Source organism: Chelonoidis abingdonii, chromosome 13, assembly GCF_003597395.2.
Source record: "Chelonoidis abingdonii isolate Lonesome George chromosome 13, CheloAbing_2.0, whole genome shotgun sequence".
Classification (NCBI taxonomy): domain Eukaryota; kingdom Metazoa; phylum Chordata; order Testudines; family Testudinidae; genus Chelonoidis; species Chelonoidis abingdonii.
The window spans coordinates 29,347,865-29,373,065 of NC_133781.1; positions in this window are offsets into that span (position 1 = coordinate 29,347,865).

Consider the following 25,201-nt stretch of genomic DNA (forward strand, 5'->3'; position numbering starts at 1 on the left):
TCAGTGCCCGAAAGGGGATGGGCAGGAAGGATCGACTTTGCTCCCCGTTCTGGTCCATTGACTGCATTGTCCGACTGGCACAATTAAGCTGTGGAACTCGCTGCCACTGGATACCGTGGAGGCCGAGTGCTTTGAGGAGCTGGATATCACTACTCCCTCCAGCTCAGGAATTCCTGCAGCCCAGTTGCGGTACAGCACCTCGCCACCTGTGACGTGTTTGTCCTCAGAACCCCTGCACGGCCGGCCAGTGGTCTGATGGAGAGCCGAGGCCCAGAGAAACTAAGTGACCTGCCGTGGGACATCTGTGTCAAAGCAAGGAATGGAACTCTGGTCTCTGGAGCCATGGGCTAGAGCCCTACCCACTGCACCGGCCTTCCTCTGCACAGGCAGCTAGGGTGTGGGTACGGGCAGCGAGAACGGCCAGAGACACATGGGGTCAAAATAACAATCAGGAAAGAGCAAAACTTCATGCTTCAGGGCACAAGCCAGCCAGGAAAGTGTCCCTGGGGCAGGTTATCCCAAATTCTCCAGGAGGGGGTTTCTCCCACCTGCCCCTGACGCAGTCGGCTGGCGCAGACCGGCGGAGCCGGCGGACTGGTTTAGATGGATCCCCAGCCTGACCCCTGTTCCAGCTGAGTCCGGGGGCCAAGCCAGGTGTCTGGGAGAACAGCAAGCCCGGGATTCAGAGATCATGCATGGACCCCGAGCCGCTCCTGGCTCCGCCGCACAGCCTGGCAGAGGAGGTTACCACACAAGGCTGTTCCAGGTCACCCCTCCCTTCACCTCACGGGTGCCCAGAGAGCCGGAGAGTCAAGGTGCCGGTGGAGGAGATAAGGCGTCATTGCTCTGGGGCCAGCGGAGCTCTGAATCAGGCACGCTACATTTCCTGCTTGGTAAATGTCAGTGTGCGGTTAGGAGCCATTAATATTTCATCGGCCGTTGGTAAAGTAATCGCGTTGATTAAATGGCACATGTCCTCTGTGTGTGTGTGTGTGTGTACACGGCTACGGGGCATGGCACAGAGCGTGTGTGAGAGAGTGTGTGTGTGTATGTACACACCTAAGGGGCATGGCACAGAGCATGTGTGTGTATGTTTTGTGTGTACACAGCTACGGGGCATGGCACAGAGCATGTGTGCGTGTGCGTACACAGCTACAGGGCATGGCATAATGTGTGTGTGTGTATATAACTACGGGCAATGGCACAGAGCGTGTGTGTGTGTGCGTACACAGCTACAGGGCATGACATAATGTGTGTGTGTGTATATAACTATGGGCAATGGCACAGAGCGTGTGTGTGTGTGTACATGGCTACGGGGCATGGCACAGAGCATGTGTGTGTGTGTGTGTGTGTACATAGCTACGGGCAATGGCACAGAGCATGTTTGTGTGTGTGTGTGTACATGGCTACGGGGCATGGCTGGGGAGCATTACAGAGCATCGCCTACGGGGACTTCGTGACAGCATGGCACAGAGTGTGTGTGTAATGTGTGTGTATCGGCTATGGCATGGCAAACAGTGTGTGTGTACGGCTATGGGAGCATAGGCACAGAGATGGTGTGTGTGGGTACACGGCTACGGGGCATGGCACAGATGCGTGTTGGTGTGTGTTGTGTGTGTACAGGCTTCGGGCATGAGACAGAGCGTATGTGTGTGTGTGTACACGCTACGGGGCTATGGCACAGAACGCGCTGTGTGTATTGTGTGACATGGCTACGGGGCATGGCACTAGATCGCGCGGTGTGTGTGTGTACACGCTACGGGGCATGGCACAGAGCGTGTGTGTGTGTTGTACACGGCTAGGGCAGGCACAGAGCGTGTTGTGTTGTTTTGGTGTGACATCGGCTACGGGGCATGGCACAGAGCGCGTGTGTGTGTGTGTGTGTACACGGCTACGGGGCATGGCACAGAGCGTGTGTGTGTGTGTGTGTGTACACGGCTACGGGGCATGGCACAGAGCGTGTGTGTGTGTGTGTGTACACGGCTACGGGGCATGGCACAGAGCGTGTGTGTGTTTGCACCCTGGTGGCTGTGGAGTAAAGCCGGGAACCACTGACCTATGCTCTCAGCTCTCTGCCCCCTCACCTGCCCAGCCTCCAGGCCCTGTCTGCGAAGTGGGCACACGGTCACTCCCGCCCCCGTATGTCACCACAGTGTCAGGCCTGGCGCAATGCCCCAGAACCCTGACTGGATTATTTCAGACCAGGGTCTCCTATCGATTGACTGAGTCTTCCCCTGCCTGTCTGCCTAAAACTTGGGAAAAGTGGGGAAAGAACTGAAAAGCTCTTTCTAGCACATTTAAAGAGCCCTGCCAGAGCGTTCATCTCCCCAGCCCAGCGCCTGCAGCCTGGTCTGACACTGCAAAGCCTTTATCCGAGCCCACGTGCCGCAGAATCCGCCCCCCTCAGCCCCGGAAGATTTTTCTGGCTTTTTTGAGTGCAAGACAATATTGTTCCAGACATCTCCAGCCTCCTCTGATAGCAAAGGAAATCTCAGCCCCCCCCATGCCCTGTATCAGCCCCTCCCCTTACAGCTCCTTCCGCTTCTGCACCAGGCCAAGGGAGAGTTTTCCGAAAACACTTGCCTGCAGAGTTTGTCACTGACAAGGCGCCAGGGGCAGGAACAGAACCGCGCTGGCCAAGGACTTTCCCTGCTCTCCCCAGAGTGGGGGCTGCCCAAGGACAGGTTGGGGGAATGAGCAACACTTTTACTTATCCAGTTCTATTGATGGCCTTCAATCTAGTCCGCAGCTCCCCTGTGATTCCAGTCCTGGGTTTCCCCCAACCCCAACAGTTGTACTGGTGCCCCTCAATCCTGACCCGCAGCCTCCCGCTATCCCAGCCCTGAGATCCACCCAGTTCTGCTGGTGCCCCTCAATCCCAACCACAGCCCCCTGCTATCTCAGCCCTGACCTCCACCCAGTTCTGTCAGTGCCCCTCACTCTTGACCCACAGCCCCCCGCTATCCCACCCCTGAGATCCACCCAGCTCTGCCGGTGCCCCTCAATCCTGACCCACAGCCCCTGTTATCCCAGCCCTGACCTCCACCCAGCTCTGCCAGTGCCCCTCAGTCCTGACCTGCAGCCTTCTGCTATTCCAGTCATGAGACACCCCCAGCTCTGCTTGTGCCCCTCAAGAATCTGCAGCCCTCCACTATCCCAGCCCTGAGATCCATCCAGTTCTGCTGGTGCCCCTCAATCCTGACCTGCAGCCCCTGCTAGCCCAGCCCTGAGATCTCCTCAGCTCTGCCAGTGCCCCTCATTCCCAACCCGCAGCCCTCTGCAATCCCAGCCCTGAGCTCTCCTCAGCTCTGCCAGTGCCCCTCATTCCCAACCCACAGCCCTCTGCAATCCCAGCCCTGAGCTCTCCTCAGCTCTGCCAGTGCCCCTCATTCCCAACCCACAGCCCCGTCATCCCAGCCCTGGATGCACCACATCCAGCTCTGCCAGTGCTTCTCAATCTCGATCCGCAGTTCCCTGCTAGCCCAGCCCTGAGACCTCCCCCAGTGATGCCAGTGTCCCTCAGTCCCGACTTGCATTCCCTGCTATCTCAGGCCTGGGCTCTCCTCTCCCACAGCTCTGCTGACACCCCTCAATTCTGACCAATAGCCCCCCTACCCTTCAAGCCTTGCCCCTCAGTCCTTCTCCAGGCCTCGTCTGCCCTGAGGAGTCGCCCCCGGTAGCTCTAGTACCGGTGCTGCCCTGTCACCACCGTCTCGCCTCCCCATCTCAGAGCTGCCTCGTCTACACTAGCCCTTTGCTGCTAACTAGTGTAGACGGGACCCGTAAGGCCCATCCCCTCCCTGAGCCGCCTTTTCCTTGTGCAACCGGAGAGCCAAAGACTGGCTGGAAAACCGAGACTTGTCAGCAATATCTGTTTGTAAAGGGGTTTCTTTTCATCCCCCTCTTTCCGTATTCCACGAGCGGCAAATCACAAAGCTAAAGCTCCTTTCAGTCCTCTCTAATCTTCCTCAGTCACACAAAACGCCACCGGCAAAACCTAACCTCAGCAAATATCTGCTAAAGAATAAAATGTAGCTGGAGGGAAGGAACTTGTTTAATTTTTATGCATTTGTTAAAGCGACGAACATTAAAGAGAACGTTGCTGCAGTTCAAAGATCCAGTGGGGAAAACGCTTTGCACCTGGGGCCGGCGCCGGCGCCCTGCCTAGGGAGAGTCGGAGTTAGCCTCAAACCTTCAGCGCGCTCGCTGTAGGAAGAGTTGTTATTTTAGAGATGTTTTAGTGCACGCTCTGCCAATGCACTGCCCCAGCCCTGGGACCCTGCACAGCTCAGCCAATGCACCCACAGCCTGCCAGCTGCCCCGGCCTTGGGACCCTGCACAGCTCTGCCAATGCACCCAAGTCCTGCCGGCTGACCCGGCCCTGGGACCCTGCACGGCTCTGCCAATGGACCCACGGCCTGCCGGCTGACCCGGCCCTGGGACCCTGCACGGCTCTGCCAATGCACCCACGGCCTGCCGGCTGCCCCGGCCCTGGGACCCTGCATGGCTCTGTCAATGCACCCAAGGTCTGCCGGCTGTCCCGGCCCTGGGACCCTGCACGGCTCTGCCAATGCACCCACGGCCTGCCGGCTGCCCCGGCCCTGGGACCCTGCACGGCTCTGCCAATGCACCCACAGCCTGCCGGCTGCCCCGGCCCTGGGACCCAGTATGGCTCTGTCAATGCACCCAAGGCCTGCCGGCTGTCCCGGCCCTGGGACCCTGCACGACTCTGCCAATGGACCCACGGCCTGCCAGCTGCCCTGGCCTTGGGACCCTGCACGGCTCTGCCAATGCACCCAAATCCTGCCGGCTGCCCCGGCCCTGGGACCCTGCACGGCTCTGCCAATGCACCCACGGCCTGCCGGCTGACCCGGCCCTGGGACCCTGCACAGCTCTGCCAATGCACCCAAGTCCTGCCGGCTGTCCCAGCCCTGGGACCCTGCACGGCTCTGTCAATGCACCCAAGGCCTGCCGGCTGTCCCGGCCCTGGGACCCTGCATGGCTCAGCCAATGCACCTTAGCTCTGACCGACTCCCGCCCCCCGCCCGACAGCGCTGCCAATTCACCTCGCTCCAGATCGACTCAAGGGATCAGGGGGTCGGACCTGATTGTTCTTCTCAGGGGACGCCCAGAACATGACATTTAAAGAGTGGGGGGTACGGGTAATGAGAGCAAATCTCAGGGGGCAGGGACCCCTGGATTTCCCCTTGCAGACCTCAGGAACTGCCGTCCAGCTGCCTGTGACACATGGTTACAAATGGCCGTCTCCCGCCGGGCCTGGCTCTGGGTTAGTGACGTGTCTCCATGACAGGCCCAGCCCACGCTCAGAGCTGCATGTGCTGCTTCTGGCTAACGACCACCCAGACCCGTTATGGCTTACTTGGGTGCAAGCCCAGCTCTCCTGATGTCCTGCCCGGCAGCAATAAGGGGGGGTGGGGAGTTCGTTACTGAAATGAGGGGCCCTTCCCCTCCCCCAGCCCATCCGGACTGGCTGCAGCTTCTGAGCATCCCCTCCTCCTGGGGCAAAGGGGCACCAGCCAGAGCTAGATCTGGGGTGGCCACAGTATCACTCTTGCTGGAGGAGGCAGGTGTTGGGAGAACGATCCAGCCAGAGAGCTGTTTATCCCCAGGTGCTCCCCCCTGGGACAACGGGGAGGAGGAGAACCCACCCACTCCTGGCTCAGCTGAGCATGCTGCTGGTTGGGGATGTCCTCCCTCCCCTACTTTCCTCAAGCCCCACAAGCAGATTTAGGGGCTTACGAGTGGGGCAGGTGATGAGCAGCCGTGGGGCGTCTGGGGCAGGCAATTCCCACCCAGGATGGAGCAGCCAGCAGACACAGAGAGGCCAGCTGGCACCTACCTCTGTCCTCCAAGCCCCCCTCTCCCTTCTGCTCCCCACTTTCAGTGCTACCACCCGCAGACACACAATTGCCAAGGGCTGGGCCCCACCAGGCCAGGTGCTGCACAGACACAGAGAGACGGGTCCCGGGCCTCGCTGTGCAGGGCGCTGCGCAGACACAGACAGAGATGGGCCCCGCTGTGCCAGGCGCTGGCCCACAGTTCATGGCTAACCCCACGATAACAGCCCTGCGCCTGCAGCCTCTGGGCAACCCCACAATAACAACCCAGCGCCCCCGGCCTCCGGCCAACCCCACAACAACAAATCAGCCTGCACAGCCCCATGCCTCTGGAACAACCCTACAAAAATAAACCAGTGGACACAATCCAATACTTTCTGTGCATCCCTACAATAACAAAGCAGCATACGCAGCGCATGCCTCCCACGCAGGCAGCACTCCGACACCAGCCCAGTGGGCCAGGCAACGGACCGGGAAGAATAAAACCCAGAGAGGGCTCTCCTGGTGCTGCTGCACACGCTGAGTACACTGTCCATCCACACACGCCCGTCCGGGGCTGAGCTGCAAGCGACGGGCAGGCTGGTGGGCAGAAGGTCCTGCCATCACAGCCCTATGCAGGGTGGCACCGGGCTCAGATCAGCATTGCGGAGTGTCCCTGCTGGCACGAGTCTCAGTGGGGTGAGTCCCCTGCAGAGCCAGGCTGCCCCCCGCCCTTAGGGCTAGTGGGAAAGAGGGGTGGTTCTCTCTCCCCTTGCTGGCATTGGTGCCAAGGGTCTTCATTAACGCCGCTCCGGTTCTGCCTGCTGTGCTCAAAGCGCTTCTTGGGCAAGACAAGTCAGGATTCATTTGCAAAGCGCACGCTGGCTTGATTGATCCCGTTGGAACCATGCAGCCTAGGTTGAAAGAACCTCCCCCTGCCAGCCCCTTAGCCCGGCCGCGGACTGTCAGCGCCGGATTCCACCCTGCAGCAAGTGACATGGAGCTGGGGCACAAGGGTAGGGGGAGATCTGGGCTCACCCTCACCCTGCTCAGACCCACTTGCTCCAGTAAGTTACAACATCGTGCTCCGGGACACACAGGAGACCTGGCCCTGGCCTCTCCTCCCTGCATCAGTCACGGACATGCTGCAACGGCGCAGCTTGCAGGAGAAGGCAAGAGGACACGTGCCATGCAATAGTCTGCTCCCCGCACTCTCACTGCCTAGATGGGCCATATCTACCAGTATGGGACCAGTGCTGGTGTAGATCACTGGGGAGTGTGTGTTACAGGTCCCAGCCATGCCCAATCCACAGCCTGTCACAGCCCCAACTAGGTCGCAGCTCCAGTTGCCTCATCCCCAAGGAGATTTTTGCTCTGTAACGCCTGCCCTTCTCCCCTCCACTCGCTGCCACGCAGGACTGGGCATCTCAGCTCCTTGCCAGGTGGTAACAGACGCTCACGACCACTGGGCTGTGCTTCTCTGCCCGACGGCTGCTCGCAACCCCCTTCCCCTGACTTTACCTCTCGGCAGGGGATGGCGTTGGCAGCAGCTGGTACTGCCGGCTGGTACAGTTCCCCAGATGTTCAGTGCACTTCGCTCTCAGTAACGGACACACACCGGCAGCTGGGCACTGGATATGACTGGGGGGCAGGGTGGGAAGTCGAAGCACTCAGGGGCTGCGGGTCAGGACTGAGGGGCATCAGCAGAGTTGGGGGGTGGGCTGGGGTCAGGGTTGAGGTGTGTGGCAGCATAGCAGATGTGGGCAGTTTGCCCAGGGCTGGGCTGCACTGTGCCCTGCTCGGAACCACATTGGCAGAGCCGCTTCCTCTCATGGCTACTAGCCACCAAAGCGAAAAAACAGCCAGAGCTGGATCTGAGCTAGTTTTCTGAGTAAGAGCCTGGGAGCGCCATTCACCGAGGCAGGGCTGAGCCAAACCAGCTTTAGGCACACGGGTCAGAGCGTCCCTGCACGACCAGCAGCCCGGCCCCCACATGCGCCAGCAGCACTGAACCGGCACAGACCCCGAAGAGGGACTCGCTCGTGGGGTCGGCGTGCAAGGCCACCCCCTAGCCGGGCAGAGGCCAAGTGGAGACGGAGCCTCGGCAGGAACCCCGCTTTCATCCCAAGACAAAAGGCGGCAGCTCCTCTGACGAAGGTGCCCGCTTTGAAGTGGGAAGCTGCCGTACTGAATAGATTCATACCCGGCCCTTTCATTCCTCTGCCACTCGCTCTCCCTCACAACGGCACTGCTCTCTGGGCAGGGAGAAAACACCAGGGCTCCGCATCCCAAGCAGCACATCACTCTCCCAGACACCGGCCCCGGCAGGTGGTGCTGGGCCGTACAACTCAGCCAAGCCACGCGGGGGCACCTTCGCCAGGAACCCACCCACTGGGACTCAGCGGCAAACCCTTTCCAGGAGCCGGGGACTGCACTGGCCCTACAGCTCTTAGCTGTGGCTCTCCGGCCTCGCGCCACGTTCAGAGGGCTTGGCGCACGGACACTGAGCCCTTTTCGCCCCTGCAGAGCCCGTCGGCCCCTGCCGGACCCTCCCCACCTGGCACGGAGGGTGGGTGACAGAGCTAAGGGCAAAGCTGTTCAGAGCTGGGCCGTCGCGGTGGAGTTCTGTCACGGAGTCTGGGGGAGTCCGGCCCTGCACCCCTCTTCCTGGACCCCACAGTGACTTTTAGCCAGCCAGTAAAACAGAAGGTTTATTGGACAACAGGAACTCAGGTTACAGCAGAGCTTGCAGGCACAGTCAGGACTCCTCCGTCCAGTCCTTCTGGGCTTTCAGGGTGCTTGGATCCCAGCTAGGATATCCTGACTTCCGCCCCACAGCCCCAAAACCCAAACTGACCTGCCCCTCCTCCCGCCGGCCCATTCCTTTGTCCCGCTCCCTAGTCCCTCACCTAAAGACAGCCCCTGCTGTCCCATCCCCCACACAGACAGCCCCTACTCCATCACAAGTTCAAAGGGCTGTCTGAGCCCAGACCCCTGAGAGGCAGCTTTGCCCAGACCCCTGCCACTAACCAAGCTCCACTCCAAAGAGACCGGTGTGGCTTTCCGCCTCCCTGGCTCGCTGGGCCGGGGGTGGGCAGGTGCCAGGATCTCTCGGACCCATGCTTCCTAAACTGGGAGTGGCTCGCTCACGAATGCTCCGCGGGGGGTTTGGAGCTGAAAGCGCCGACGCAGGCGCCCTGGAGAGCAGGGGACTCGCGACCCCCGAGGACGGGGTCTGCTCAGCAATCGGAGCCAGAGCCTCTGCGGGGAGCCCCAGACTCCTCAGGGAGCAGGAACATGCCCCACAGCCCCCAGGCGGCTGCCCGGGTCCAGACTCTGCAGGGCAGGTACAGAAGCTCGGAGCAGGGCAGGGAGGTGAGAGAAATAAGGAAGAGCTGTCTCAGCTGGAACAGCGAATGGCCAGCTGTGAGCCACCTCCCCTCCTGACCTGTGTGTTTCTAGAGCTGGCACTACCCACCCCGGGTTCGGGATGAAGGACTTGGTCCTGCCTCACCCGAGATGCAGCAACCGTGCTCCCTTCCCAGCCACGCACCCTTCCTCCAGCTCTTTCATCTGCTGCTCTCGCCTGCACGCACGGCTCCATCGCTTATCGTCACGTGTTATTAACGACCTTCCATGGCTCACGGGGGGCTTCGTGCTGCTCCACCACTTCCGAGTTAGGTCATCAATAACGCTGGCAAACAAATGAGGTGTCCTGAGCGCAAGGCATCATGCCTCCTCCTGCCCCGGGGGAGGAGGGGATACGCACGGGTCTGTTCCTAGCACAATCAGACTCAGCGCCCCTGGGGCTCACACAGTCCCTTGCACGACAGTGCTTGTGTGACGAACTGGGACTGTTCCTAATGTTTGCTCTGAATACTGTGTTGGTGCCTCAGTGTCCCCTAGGCAGTTCTTAAGTATCTGGCAGAGCAAAGGGCCAGTGCACCTAATGCCTGGCACTCTGTATCCTAGCAACTGATGGCCTGGGCCCCTCCCCTGCAAAGGTGCCAGCTGCAGGTGTTGGAGACAAAGGGATCAGGTGACCTCCTGGCCCGGGAAAGGAGCTGAGCAGAGAGGAGGGGCTGGAGGGGTTGGTTAGTCTGGAGCTACCTGGGGATAAGGAGTGAAGTGCAGACCTAGGGGTCTGGCTCACTGCCCCCCAGAATGGACCCGGCCGAGGGGTCTGGTTCGCTGTATCTACAAGCTCTGTTTTAGACTCTGTTCCTGTCATCGAATAAACCTCTGTTTTGCTGGCTGAGAGTCACGTCTGACTGCAAAGTGGGGGTGCAGAACCCTGTGGCTTCCCCAGGACCCAGCCTGGGTGGGCTCGCTGTGGGAAGCGCACGGAGGGGCAGAGGATGCTGAATGCTCCAAGGAGAGACCCAGGAGGTGAAGCCGTGTGAGCTTCTTGCCCTGAACAAGTCTGCTCCGAGGAAGAGGAGGCTCCCAAAGTCCTGCCTGGCTTTGTGGGGAGCAGTTCCAGAGCATCGCCCGGGGACTCCGTGACAGCTTGCCAAGAAGATCCCAGCCCCGGGAGGGAGGGTTTGAAACACTCCAGGGAGCTGGCACCAAACACATTCCACAGACAACGCGGAAAAGCCCCCTGGCTGCAAGCCTCTTGCTACGCTCCAGAGGCACGTGGTGTATTGATGACACCCTGCCCCAGGAGCTACTCCCAGGCTGTTAGTGCTTGGGATGTCTCAAGGGGACCCAATTCCTTCTCTAATTTACTCTTGATTCTCTCCTAGCCGCAGGCACCGGCAGGGGTGGAGGAAAAGGATGCGGCAACTCCAGGCTGGAGCTAGCAATGCTGGGCTGGTGCAGAGGTGTGACAGGGAAATGCAAACGCTTACAGAGGGTGATGTTACACATTCAGGCTGGCAGGCACCTCCCAGCACCAGGGCTTTGTTTCCAACGCGAGACAGGATGCGAAGGTGATGCCTGCAGCCCTGGCTCTGGGACAGGTCCCCACTGAGATGTGGATTTCAGGTGCAGCCCTTTGGCTGGAGTGCTCATAGGAACGAGGCTAGAGGACAGACAGAAGGAAGGTCCTGGCTCCTGCACCGGGGTAGGGAGGAGACAGTGGGTTCCCCTTCTCCCATGATGGGCTTGTTGGGTTTGTCAGATGGGCAGCTCTCCCACTGCCTGCTTCAAGATAAAGGGTCTGATCTCTTCAGATTCTTATGCTCCCCCCATTTATCCCAGCGTGTGACTGCCTCTCGCCTGGCTGGTCTCCTTGACGCGAGGGAGCGGCTGGCCTGGCCCAGTTTGGTCTGGAACACAAAGGGGCATGACGACACTGGACAGAGGTGTCAACTACTTGAAAAATCAATTGGCATAAAGCCCCCATTCTGCAGCCCGGCAGGCGCTGGCTGACGAGGGGGGTTCCAGTACGGACACACGCACTTCTCCCGCACAGGCCGAGGTGTAGTCACATCGCTTACTGCACAGCTGGAAGGTGCTCAGAGCCCGGGGTGATGAGCAGGAGGGAAGAACTCACAGGACAGATGAGCTGGGCAGAATTCACCGGTTAGTTTCTAAATCATCGCAACGGACAATATCGATGGTTATTTTTAAGCATTTTTTCTATATGTATCTGTTGAAATTGTCATAGCTGTGGGAAACTATGGGTGTGTGTGTGTGTGTCAGGAAATGGGGGGGATAGGACCATTATTTAAGGACAGTAGATGCTGATATTCAAAAATGAAAGCTTAATAACTCCTAAACAACAGACTGTCCATGTCATGCCACGGCACACAAGGTAACTAGCCATAACTGAGACCCTGGTTCTCCAGCAGCACTTCCTTTGCCTGCCGTCTCTCCATCACCGATGGAAATATCTTCTCACCACTTAGCGTCCAGTGAAATCGACTCCTGCCGATATATACCAATAAAACTCTGCTCCTGCTCCGCCTAAGGGGAGAACGAAGCAGCTGCCATTTGGGCACGGATGGCCAGTTCCACCCTGAGCAGCACAGTGGGAGCCCGTCGCCAGGAGCAGTCGTGCTCTGAGGAGCACAGTGGACTCATTAGTCCCTAGGGTACATCAGAGCCCACTGAGCTACTCACTCAAGAAATGCAGCCATTCCCTGGGGCTGAACTCTGGGGGCTCAGCGAGCCCATGGCAGGTGGGCTGCTGGATGCAGACTGCAGGCCCCTGTGCTAGGGCTACAGGCAGGCAGGGACTCCTTACCCCTCCCAAGGGAGGCCGAGCTCTGTTAAGCCTGCTCAGGCACAATAAAAAGCAGCTACGGAGCCAGCAAGAGGGGAGAGCTCGGGGAAGCCAGGGGTGCAGACCTGAGACCGTGCCAGGGAACGCAGGAACGTCACAGGACAAATCAAACCCCAGAAGCCAAAGGAGGGGAGAAGCCATGCTCAAAGGGCCAAGGCACCTGCTAAAGGTCAGCAGCTTTGTGAGAGCCAAGGAACCAACACGCTGCTGGCCAGGGGACGTGCGTGCAGAGATCTCTGCCTGCCCCCGGGGAGCAGGATGATTCCCTCGCACCAGAGCAGGGTGGTGTGCGGCGAAGTCACTAGAGCTGCTGGAAGATAAGCCACCTGGCATAACGGGCACGTAAGGCCACACACGTCATCTGTGCTCACGGCAGAGCCAGGCAACAATAGCTTATTCAGCCGGATTATCGAGTTAATCTTGGACAGTAGGCCAGCACCTATGATCTGCTCCCCTCCCCTTGGGAAAGGCAACTCTCCAGCCTCCAGCCAAGGGGGAAACAAGAATCCTCCCCTGCCTGGCCCTCCACTGGCAAGTCACCCAAGTGCCACCGGAGGTCTCATGGCTCCGATGACCATTCCTGCCCCCGCCAGCTGGCCCTGGGCTGGCAAAGGTCCAGTCAATCACTTCCAGGCTGGCATGACCAGCGATATAGTTACATTCAGGGCCGGCTCCAGCTTTTTTGCCACCCCAAGTGGCGAAGCGGAAAAAAAAAAAGATAAAGCCGATGGGTGGCACTTTGGCGGCAGCTCAACCGCGCCACTTCATTCTTCGGCGGCAATTCCATGGCGGGTCCTTCACTCCCTCTCTTCCTCTTCAGCGGCACTTCAGCGGCAGCTCAAAGAGCAAGAGAAGGAATGAGGGACCTGCTGCCGAATTGCCGTCGAAGATCCGGACGTGCTGCCCCGAGTACCTGCTGGCTGCGCTGATGCCTGGAGCTGGCCCTGTCTACATTAAAAGGCATCAGTCGTTAGTGCAACCCTACAGCCAGGGAGCTGGCATCTGTCCCCAGCAAGCCCTGACTAGGACTCAGGAGATCTGGCTTCTGTTCCTGTCTCTGCCACTTGGCAGCTGGGTGACTTTTGGCCAGTCACTGCCCCAGTCTGAGGGTTGGTCTGGTCTATTCAGAGTCAAACTCTTCAGGACAGTCTGTCGCTGTGTGTCTGTGCAGGGCCCGGCGCAAGGGGGCCTGATCTCAGGTGGGACAGGGCACGTCTGTCACTGTGCCCGCTTGCAGTTCTCTGGACGGTGGATGTGCCACCAGCACCTCTCACTTACCGACACAGAATACACCCTGGGTTTTCAAATCCCAGGCCCCAGCCCTGTCCTCCATCCAGCACAGCAGGGGTTAAAGCATCCACAGTCCAGCTGGGGCAGGCCCAGATGCAAACCCTCAACCAAAGTGCCAAGTGTCTCCTCTTGGGTCTGGAGACAGGACCCATGCGGGCAAGTCCCCCGGGCAGGGCCATGTGGGGTGTGATGCTTTGGGACAGCTTTCGAAGACACCAGGCCAGGGCAGCGTGGGCGGCCTGCTGGCACGGCACAAGGGAACATTGAAAGCTCAACTCCCCCTTGCCAGGAACGGGCTGGGGGGAGAGGGAAGACGTGGCCTCTGGGCCCACGGTTAGCCTAGGAAGGGAGCCTGGGCTGCCAGTCAGGACTGCCCTCGACATCTCTCTCCAATGCCCCATCTCCTCTCTCCCCCATCCCTGCGTCCCGCTCTGCCTGGAACGGGACAAAAAGCACAATTAAAAACTAATCAGCAAAGGAAACCCAGGGCTGCTTCTGCTCCGCACGCTCCAGCCCCCACTCTGCCCGCATCTTCGACTAACAAAAAGGCAGATAATTGCAGATGTGTCCATTAATCTTTGTAACTTACTTTGCTCCATTCTCTTCCCCCATCCCCCAGCTTGTCTTCCCCCCCTGCTGAGACAAAGAGCTTTCAAACTCCTTCTGGCTATTAATTAAAAGCAACCTCTCTGTTATCATGAGTATACTTGCCATAAATTAATAGCGGCCTTCTTAATCCAATCTTCTCTCCTCTCCGCGCTCTGAACGCACAGTGCGGGAGTTGGCTTCGCAGCCTGTCGGGCTGTGAAATGTAATTTCCAATGCTCCAATAGACCACACCACACCCCCACACCCCCTCACACCCCCACTACCTTTCCCAAACCTGGATTCCCAGCCTCTCCGTCAGTAACATCCCCTCCCCCTACTGGGGCGCTGGTATTTTGGGGCTTTTCCTGGGGTTGTTTCGAGCGTGTTTGGCGGCTGCAAAACAAAACGTGGAGGACAGAGCAGTCCACGCACAGCCCCAGAAGGAACTCCCCAAACGCATGCTCCATTTCTCAGCCATTTACCTCGTTTAGACACAGCCTCCGCGGAGGGCTCTAACATTTTTGCATTATTTAAAAAGTACAGCGGAGTGGGCGGGTTGTGTCTCAGCACAGCACAAGTTTCCAAGAGAAGTTCCAGGAACTTTCCCTTCCTCCGTTAGCTCATGAGTCCTCCCCACTCCCTCTCTCCGACAGGCAGATGGCAACCTTAACCCACGGCTGACGCATGAAGCTTCCCGTGGGCCCACTCCAGAAAGAGCAGGCTGGGCCCACTCCAGAAAGAGCAGGCTTCAGGGGCCACATGGAAACCGGGGCCAACCTGCTGAGCGCATCCAAGGTGCCAGGCTGGCAACTCAAGAGACTGAACGTCAGCATAGGCACATACTGGGTTTCCTCCAGGTCCCTGGCTGGGAGTTTAGATTACCAGCTCTTTGGGGAAGCTACCGTCATGTCCATTCAGCATCCGTTACAACACGGCCTCAGATCCCCACGGGGGCGACCGGGCACCTCTGTACCACAAACCTCTAGAGACAGAGCCCAGCGCAGTCTGTGCCATCCATGCAGAGCAGGATCCAATGGGAACCAAAGTCAGGGGGAATCTTCTCATTGAGCTCAGTGGGCTCAGGCATCTGCTAGGCTGGCGGGGAACTTTCACCCTGTCACAGCCCAACTCGCTATTCCTGCACCTGCTGCAGCTTTCCACACCTCTCTGGGGGCAGGCAGGCACTGGGACTGGGGCTGAAGGGGCAGGAGCCTCACAACAAAGCAGCCGTGGGGTCTCTCCGGAGTCCATTGAGGCTCCTCAAGCAAGGAGAACCTGGGCCGGGATGGGCGACTTGCAGGAGGAAGAGAAGGAGGGATACAAGGAGAGCTTGTGGGTAGCACGACCCCAGAAGTGTGGGGCGGTGAACGGGGCCTGTGCTAGGCTAGGAAGCTATCCCCCCAACTCAGCTCCAGGGCCAAGCTTCCCCTCCCCCCATCCATGACAGAGAATCAGGCCAGGGGGTGGGTCTCACTGGCCTGGCTCCCAGGCGGCCGTGTGCCAGGTACAGGCCCGGAGAGAGGTGCTGAGAGGCAGGGGCTCCCCCCGAAGTGGGGAAGGGGGAGGAGGTCACACGTACGAGAGAAGCCGAGGGAGGATGGCAGGCGCGGCTCCAGGAAGAGGTTTTCTCGGCATGACCCAGAGAGCTTTTAAAGCAGCGTGAAACACGTCCTGGCTGCCCGAGAGCACTGATGGAAGCTCCCATTAGCCCTGGAAGTGCTCCACATTCTGGAGAGCTGGAGGGAGGAGGGTGCCATGTCGCAGGGGGAGCATGAGGCCCCCACGTAGCCAGGCTCCGCTGTCCATGCAGGCACATGGCCAGTGCCCTGTGCCACAGGACAGCTGTTCTCTGTCCTTGCTGGGGCCAGACTGCTCCATCTGCCTCTCTCCCAGCACCACCAGCACAGGCAGTCCGGCTGGCAAGACTTGCCTGGCGTGTCCGAGAAGCTGTTTGCTGGAAACAGGAGGGTGGAAGGAGACCCCCACCTCTGGGAGGGCGAGAACGCAGAACAGGGGCAGAGGATGATCCATCTGCCAGCTCGACCCCTCTCTGGTTCCTGGAGCCCTGTGCAGTGGGCACGCTCGCCCCCTGGGGACACATGAGCTGAGCAGCGGGGGCTGGGGGGGTGTTAAGTGAGCTCTGCTGGACCCTCATTCCTACACCCACAATGATGGGGTTCCCCAAGCCCCTGCCCCTCTGCCAGCCCAGCCCACAGTCATCACTCTCCTTGGCACTGGGCCTCCGATAACGGCCAGCTCAAACCCCAGCCTCCCACTTGGAGCATCTCTCGCTCAGCCTTCGAGCCCCCCGTCATGGGTGGTGGGCCAGGCAGCTCTGCAGACCCTGTTCCGGGGCAGGGAGGGCTCAGACAAGTGAGAACTGGGCCATCTGAGAGCCCCCAGTGCCATGGGGCTGCTTGGAGCGGTTTGATCTCGGCTCCTCATGGGTGCTGTTAGCCACAATGCCAGCATCTGGCACTGCCTGTTCCCACAGCTGTGCCTCTTGGCATCCGAGACTTTGCACCATCCTTTCCTCCCCCGTCCCCTTTCGCTTATTCAGTGCACCATGGGAACAGGCCACAGCCCGGCGAGATGGGCTCCCTCCCTGCCCACCCCATACACAGACCCAGCTTCCACCACCTCACCATCCGAGCCACGGCAACGCAGCCGGCTCTCAAAAGGTGCACACACAAAGGGACTCTAAGCAAACGTTTGTTCCTGCCCTTCGTAGCACGTGCTGCCTGGTGACAGAACGGGGTAATCAATCATAACTGCAGGTGTGCATCTGGCACGCATCTGGCACCAGTATCCGAGGGGATGGGCAGGCACAATCTTGCCACAAAAGGAGGGGGGCAGGGAAGCTTGCAATGCTGGGGAGGTGCCAAGGGAAAAGTTACAGACCTTGCAAATGGAAGCATGCAAAAAGTACTGGGTATATGTGCACGTATGCACTCACACACTAAGCACACCTAGAAAACCACACACGCACACCCCGCAGTGCACCTGAAACAATCCAAAGTCACAAGCATTGTGCAATTTGCTCTGGTTTTGGTGACACACACATTTGTAACAACATAGTGCAAATAAAAGATGTTTGAAAAACCTTTTACACCTTAGGCAAAACCTTCAAAAGTGCCTAAGAGTTACCAAGGGATTTAGGGGCCTAGTGAGATTTACAGAAGCAAATACAGAGGTGAGGTGCCCGACTCCCATTGAAAACCATTTTGGTGCCCAATTCACCTAGACAGTTTTGAAAATGTTTGCCCTGCCCCTTCCCTCTGACCAGCACTGGCTTGCTGCCACTGCCGGTGTCTTGTCCAATCTGGTTCTGCAAATGCGATGACTGGCCGTCCCCAGATGCCTCACTGGAGACAACAGCCCACGCTAGAAGGGACATGAAGGTGTCACACAGAGCCTTTCCTGGTTTCCGTCTCTGGGCACCAGCATGGCTATGAAATCATTTGTCAGAATCAGAGGTCGGGGCCCATCGCGCCGGGCGCTGCATGGAACAAGAGTCCCTGCCCCAAAGACCTCCCGGTCTGAAGAGACGAGACAGATCCCAGGTGGGAGAAAAGAAGTGCTGTCAGCAGCCCCATTAGGAACTGGATGCTGATCTGAAGAGCCTCAGGCCAGTGCCTCTACCCCACTTCCCCTCTGACCATCAGCACCGGACACGCTATCCCATCGCCACACCTGCCCTTTCTCACTCACTCCTGCTCCATCGGTAAGTCAGGTAGGAGTGACAATGCACCAGCGCTGTAGGTCCTACAGAAACAATACAGGCGAGGTGTGTTTATTCATCTTTCAGAGAAACTGTGAACCAAAACGTGACGATGGACTCAGAGCTGCTTCCAGAGCTGCCATTTCTTTGCCATGCTGGGGCTGGGAGTTACAAGCCCTGCTTGGAAACCCCACCCATGCTGGTAATTTTCCTATTTGGCAACCATGCCCCTGCGTTCCTAGTTTATCCAACGTGAACACAGTGGGTTTGGGCTCTGACCCTCTAGTTAAGCACCAAGGTCAGAGGGAGGAACGCAGCTGCACACTGTGGCAGAGACAGCTGGGGGAGCTCACACTTTGGGGTTGGGGATGGTTTATTTTTGCTGGGCCACACTGAAAAGGAGCCATTTATTCTCAGTGAGCGAAAAACACGGTTAAGAGGATTTTCAAGAGACAGCACCCCTCTTCCTGGGACTCACAGTGACTCTCAGCCAGCCAGTAAAACAGAAGGTTTGTTGGACAACAGGAACGCAGGCTACAGCAGAGCTTGTAGGCATAGCCAGTACCCCTCAATCCAGTCCTTCTGGGGGGTCAGGGTGCTTGGATCCCAGCTTGGGATTCCCTGAATTCCCGCACTCAGCCCCAAACCGAAACTGACCAAACCCTCTCTAGCAGGCTCTTGTCCTGGTCCTTTGCCCAGCTTCCCAGGCAAAGGTGCTGACTCCCTCCCCACTGCCTGGCTCAGGTTACAGGCTCAGGTACCATCCCTCACCTAAAGTCACCCCCGGCTCTCCCATCCCCCACACAGACAGTTCCTACTCCATCACAAGCACGACAGAGAGCTCCCCCCTCACTCATTGCCAAATGCACGAGATCACAACGGGCTCTACAAATAAACCCATTTCCCTTCCCCTGTCCATCCCCCCCACCAGGGCCTGAAGGTACCGGCTAGGTCAGACCCGAGCTACCTGCTTTTACAGATTCACGAGCACCTAGAAGTGCAGGTGACCAGGAGAGATGCTAAATCCACCATGTTATCCCTCCCCCGCCCCGGGGAAAACAGATGATATTGACAACGCTTCTCAGTTTTGCACCATGACTTGCAGCCTTGCAGGAGGGGCAGATCTCTTCTGAGGGGGCTCTCCACCGCCTGCCCCCCAAGGAATGCCAGCCCATGGAGGGCATGTGCCTTCTGGCTGCATTTCAAAGCCTCCTCTCGCACTGTCATTCTGGTCTCAAGGTTACAGCACAGGCAGCCCCAATCCTAATCACTGGGCTGCACAATAAACCCTTCCGCTGAACAGCCCCTGCGGCCAACAGGACTAATCCAAAAAGCAAGCAGGAACGGCAGGCTGAGTCAGCCACCCGGCCCAGCTAACTGGCATCGACTTTCCCCGGCTAGCGCCATTATTCCAGCACAGCTCAGCCAGACCCCCTGTGCCCTCTAGCCATCTGCCAGTGCCAGCGCACCACACGCATACCTTGCTCACTGAAATGGATCTGTCTGCAACCTGACAGGCTCACGCTGAGACCTGTCCAACGGTGGGTTTAGTGCAGTGTGGCAGCCTGCAGCTCTGCCAAGGTTAAGAGGAGCAAGGCGGTGGCAGCAAGGGCATGTTGGTTCAGAACCCACCACCACCCAGACAGGAACAGTCTGAGCTGGGAACAGTTTGCTCCCATCCACCACTCTTCGCTGTGTGTGTGACTGGTGTCACCCCACCAGCAAAGAGCACCCAGCTGGGCACCATGCAGCGAGGGTGACCAGACAGCAAGCGGGAAAAATTGGGAAAGGGGGTCGGGGGTAATAGGAGCCCATATTTAAAAAAGCCCCAAATATCAGAACTGTCCCTATAAAATTGGGATATTTGGTCACCCTACATCCAGCTGCTGGGCCAGAGCGCTGGCGGCCCGTTATCCTGACAGGACACTCGCCGGCTACTGTAAATGTTTGGGAAAGGCAGGACTCCTCGTAAGATGCTCCTGCCACCTTGTGCCCCCCCGCTGCGGCAGTGTGTTGTATTCACCCGTTGTCTGTTCCAGCTGGTCTACAGGAGACACCTGCAGGGGTTTAACTGACGTAACTAGTCAGGTGCGAGGCACTGTGTGGACGCTCTGCCTTCACTCTCAGCCCAGCTGATCTGGAGTCAATTCGGACCCACAAGAACAACAGCCACACGGGGTGGCGTTGTCTGAACACAATCAGATTCAAAACCTGCTTAAGTGCAATGGATGCGACTTTCTCATACGGACCAGGCCTTATTCTTAGCTGCTCAGAGCTGCTTGGGGCCTGGGCCAGCTTTCCAGAGGGGGCGTGTGTGTGCGTCCATGGGCGTGGGGGGTGGACAGTGCAATGCAAATAATGAACAGGGAGACAAGCCCAGCCGTTCATAGGGGATAATGTGTCTGGCTGTGAAATGTATTTTCTCTCTCTCCGCACACAAACCCCCAAGCCGGCTAAAGGTTGACCCGATTCCTTCCCTCCAAAGAAAATGATCGTTCCTGTGACTTCGCAGAACACTTCGTCTCTCTCTCAACTCTCATAGCATGGGGTGCGTGTGCACAGAACATGACCAGCTGCTCACAGCAGCACCCCCGTCCCAGCCACAGCCCCACATCTCTGCTGAAGAGGTGGGAAAGCTGAATGCACGCCACAAAGTGCGTGTGTGTGTGTGTGGGGAAGCATGTCTAGTGGTTAGAGCAGAGCAGGGAAGGGCTGGGGAGAAAGGTGGCTAGGAATCAGGACTTCTGGATTCAACACCGCTGACTCACTGTGGCAAGTTACTTAGCCCCACCCCCTGCCTCAGTTTCCCCACCTGTAAGAGGATGTGAGGCTCAGTGTTAGTATCACACATGCACAGGGCTGACAGCACACACCCTTTGAAGGGCAGCACAGCTGTCCCAGACTTAGGAGAGCGACTACAGACACTTCGCTTCAGTGAGGATCAGCCAGGATCTCGGTGGGTGCGGGGCAGGTGGAGAAAACCCTATGGAATCAGGAGTGCTTAGTACAGCACTGCCCATCCAGATCAGGGCCCCCACCAAGCCAGGTGCTGCACAAACACAGCAAGAGGCAGCCCCTGCCCCAAAGAGCTCCCAGTCCAAAAACACAAGGGCAGAGGGCGGATACTTATTTCACAGCCAGGGCCTAGGCAGGTTCTACAGCGAAACAAACCCCAGTCTCCGGCACCTTAACCCTCCCCCTCCCGCTCTGCAGGACAGCGAGGGTTGCAGGCAGCAGAACTGTTCCCAGTGGGGCCCCCGCAGGAGCATATGGTGCTGGAGCTGCTTCCCCCGCAGCCACTCACGTGACTCCTGCTGATGAGATTGGGGGTTTCTTACATGGCGTAATCGGATTGCGCAGGGGTGTTAACTGGATTAGGCAGGAGGCTTCCAAGAGGCTCACAGGGCACGTTTACACTGCAGTGAAACCCCTGTGGCTGGCCTGGAGCTGCTGACTTGGGCAGGGGCTGCGGTGCAGCTCCTCTGACTGGGACCTCACAAGGGAGGAGGGGCCCAGAGCCCAGGGTCCCTCTGACCCCAAATGTCTGCCCTGCAGTTTTATAGCCCTCGTGGCCACAGGGTTTTTAGTGCAGTGCAGACCTGAAGCGGCCGGTAAGTAACACGCAGCTCCTGCCCACGTAAGGCTGGCAGAGCCGGCTTCTAAACTGAGTTCTCAACTTAAGCCCCTGGGAAGGTGATGCTGCTTGGCTGCCTGTCCCGTCGTGTGCTAGAGGATTTACCGGCCCTGGCAAAGGGGGCCACCACAGAGCTCGCTTGTCCCCCAGCTGCAGCCCTCCGGGCAGGGGTATGACCCGCAGGCTCAGACGCCAGCTCGGAACTCCCTTCAAACACTACACCAGGGGGCACCGGCTCAGGGGACTTGGTGCAGCTACCTCTGGGGTGGGGTGCACACAGCCCGCCTCGGCGCCGTCACATGGCCCAGTTATCATGGGGCTGTTGGTTAGGAAAGTCCCATTTAAGTAACTGACGGGTTTGCAGGAAGCGAGAGCAGCAAGCCCTCCCTGCTCCCAGAGCTGCTGCAGCGAGGTCTGGCCAAGGTGACAGTCCTGGCCCTGCTGTCTCAGCTGCCAGCACATCACACCCCAGCTATGGCCCAAAGGAAGCCGTGTATATGCCCACAGCATTCTGGCATTGACGGTTCATTAACACAACAGCCTGTGGTGCAAAGGCCGGACAGCAGCCTAACTAGGATGGGACGTGCAGGATCGGACCCCCTATTAGCTGTGAAGCCCCATACCTGACCCTGCTACCTACGAGGTGCAGGATACGATGCAACAGGGGCAAGGTCGCAAACTCACCTGGCTCCTGCTGCCCCGAGTCGCTCGGGCCACAAGACCCCATTGGAAAGCGATGGGCTGGTCTCGTTCTGTAGCTGGTAACTGTGTCTGGGCCCAGATCGGGGCAGGCAGAGGGGCGGTAAGTTGTCAGGCCATGGGGCGGGTGGGTAGGGGGTGCACTGTTCCACTGTGGGTCCTGGCACGGGGATTGAGCGGGCATTTTCCATGTTTCCTGGTATCACTCTGCTATATATCCACAGCTCCCACCGGGAAAGGCCAGCTGCGCCCGGGCCGGAGCCTGTCAGTGCCATTTGCTGGAGGTGCCAGCTTACAGCCGTGACAGGGGACAGCGAGGCAGAAGTGACTCAGCACCCACAAAACAAAAACTTCAAATGTTCGTGAATGGCCAGAAAAGCTCACTTTGGTCTGGCTGGGCTCAGGGCAAACTCTGTCTCCAAATGGTGCCAGCCCCTCCAGCCCAGGCTCCTGGCACGTTTGGCACTGCTCAGTGGCTGTGTGGCACGAGGGTCTAGCATGGGCCAGCCTTCACACCACCCCCGGGAGCTGGGCACAAGCCCTGCTGCACAGAGTCAGGCACAGAGGGGAAAGCCACTTGGCCAAGGTGACAGATCAACGCACAGAACCCAGGAGTCCTGACCCCTAAGCCTCTGCTCTAGCTACTAGCCCACGCTCCCCCACACTGAAACACTGTGCTGGCACCAGGATCCCATGAGCCCCCCTCAGAGAGGTCCCGCATGCGAGCCCCAGGGGTCTGGCTGCAGCACTGAGCCGCACGGCCATGTCCAGACAGAGTCCAGATAGCAAGAGCTGCCCAGTGGGAACTCACAGGGGATATGATCCAGGGAGATGCTGGAGTTTGGGAGTGGGGGTGAGATTGGTTGCAGCATGTAGGGTTGCCATGGTGACTGCCAAGGAGGTATCTGAGGTCCCCAGAAATCTCCAGGCCCCGGCTCCTGCCAGCTGCCAGAGAGGCTCATGTGGGGAGTGGGGTGGGGGGCAGTGTCTCGGGCCGGCCTGGATACCCTAGCATGATCACCTGGCTTTGTAGTGGGCCGATGGGCAGGGCAGGAGCCAGGAAATCCAGCTGCAGTGTGGCTGGGGTAGGGTCCCACGACCTTGGGGACCTGGGACCCAGGTGCACAGCTCCTTGGCTGCACTGCTCCTTCTCCCAGACGCTCTGAGGAGCAGGAGCCTCATTCCCTGGTGAGGTGTGAACCACCCCGGGCCGAGGCAGGGGCAGAGGCAGCCGCAGGGGGAGGGGAAATTCCCGACTTTTCGCAGCCACTTCCCTCCCCCACCCACCCCAGCTGCACATCCTGGCTTCATCTCCTCCCCACCCCCCGTCCCTGCCCCAAGGACACAGCAGGCGCCAGCGGTGTAACCGAGCCAGGCTCTGCGCTGCCAACCTCACAGGGGAATGCCCCTCACCCAGGGAGAGGACTCTGCGGGCTGGAGTCCTGGCACTGCCCCTTCCCCCAACGAGCGCCCAGTGGCAATGCCAAGAAAGGTCGAGGTGCCTGCAGCAGAACCCAGGCAGCACTGGGGCGGGGGGCGGCTGTCTCCTGTGCCCCCCTCAATGGGGATGAGATGCAGCGACAGCTCCCAGTGCTGACAGGAGAGCTGACAGGGCAAGTGCTGGAGCTGGAGCTGGGGCTGAGGCTGGCTTGAGACGAGCACCCTGACCTTGTCATGGAAGACTTGCAGGAATGGGTGTGCGGGGCCCCCCGCCCTCGCCGGGCTTGGACAGCTGTAGCGCTCCCAGGCTGACAACTGCCCTGCCTGTGACCAGAGCTGCTTTAGCTGACTGGGCTCGCTTCACACATACAAACACAGCCCGCCCCCCATGGTCTCCCTCCCCTGCCAAGTCACAGACGGTGTCCCTCCTCCCCATTCACGGGTAGCTGTAAGGGGCCGCAGGGCACTCCCTGAATCTCCTGGTAAAGGCTGCACTCGTAAGAGGCACCTAAGGGGGCTGCAGGGCCTGATGCACCTGGGATTTGCACTTCTCATCAGATAGACCCAATGCGGCTCAGTCTCGAAGGTGCCAGCGTCACCACCGGCAGTTCTGCGGGGTGCAGGAAGCTGCCCGGTGTTGCAGGCGGGGACTCCGAAGGGTGCAGGCCATGCCACTGTTGGGTGCATGGCATGAGCATATTCATCAGCCCCTTTTAGCTACTCCTCTAGCTCATTCACAGCCCAGTAAAATTCATAGTGTAGGCAGAGGCCGGGTCCCGCCCTGCCTCCGGGACTCAGCGTTTGCTGCACCACAAATGCTCCAGCCACTCACCCAATGGTGCCCGCTCAACGGCCAGCTGGAGGTGCGCTCTCTGCAGAGGCTGGGCGAGCTGCTGGCCGGAGAGCACTTCCCTATCGGCCACCCTTCACTAGCCCTTCCTCGGCTCCTCTCCCAGCGCCATGGGGAACGTGCAGCGGCCTCCCACGGCCCCTTGTGCTAGGCAGGGGCTACGCTGGTTTGCAGCGAGAGGCATTATATTCTGCCCCAAGCGCCTGGGTCGAGGCCAAAGCCACCGGTTATCCATGGCCTTGACCGGCCCTGTAAACCCTGAGCTGTTATGCCAATGTAAATCCAGAGTCACTCCCTGGAAGTTGGCTCATTTACACCAGCGCAGGATCTGGCCCCTACCATCCACACCCTGGGGCCAGAGCTTCCCCATGGGAAGGATGAGTGACTAGGCCCATGCCGGCAACAACCCCTTTTGCCCCCTAGCCCAGCCGTGACCACTCCCTGCGGGGGCCGCACGGTCCTTTCCCCTTCCTCTGGTGCATCTGGCTCTGGGCCTGGATTATTTATTTATTTTTTTAATTAGCTGCTGTTTCCATAACAAATCCTCTGGCTTCTCCTGCCCTCCAACAGCCCTGGGGCTGGATTGTTAACGAGGATTTTAATTTGTTAATTAAAAGCAGACTGCCTTCATAACAAGATCCTCTGCCACAACCTGCCTCTGCGAGGGGGCAGCGAGCCAGGGCCAGCGTGGCCTAGAAGATGGGAGGGGGACGGGAGGTAGGCACAGAGGCTGGGGGCCCCACAAGGACAGGTCCACATCCAACAGAACTGGGTTCAAGCCGCAGAAGGAGCCAGATCCTGGCTCTTCCAGCAGTCTCAGTGAATATGGGCTGGAGGGCCAGGAGGCTACAGCACTAATGGCCTTTGCACAGGAGAGGCTGATCCCAGAAGCAAACAGCTCAATCTCCCC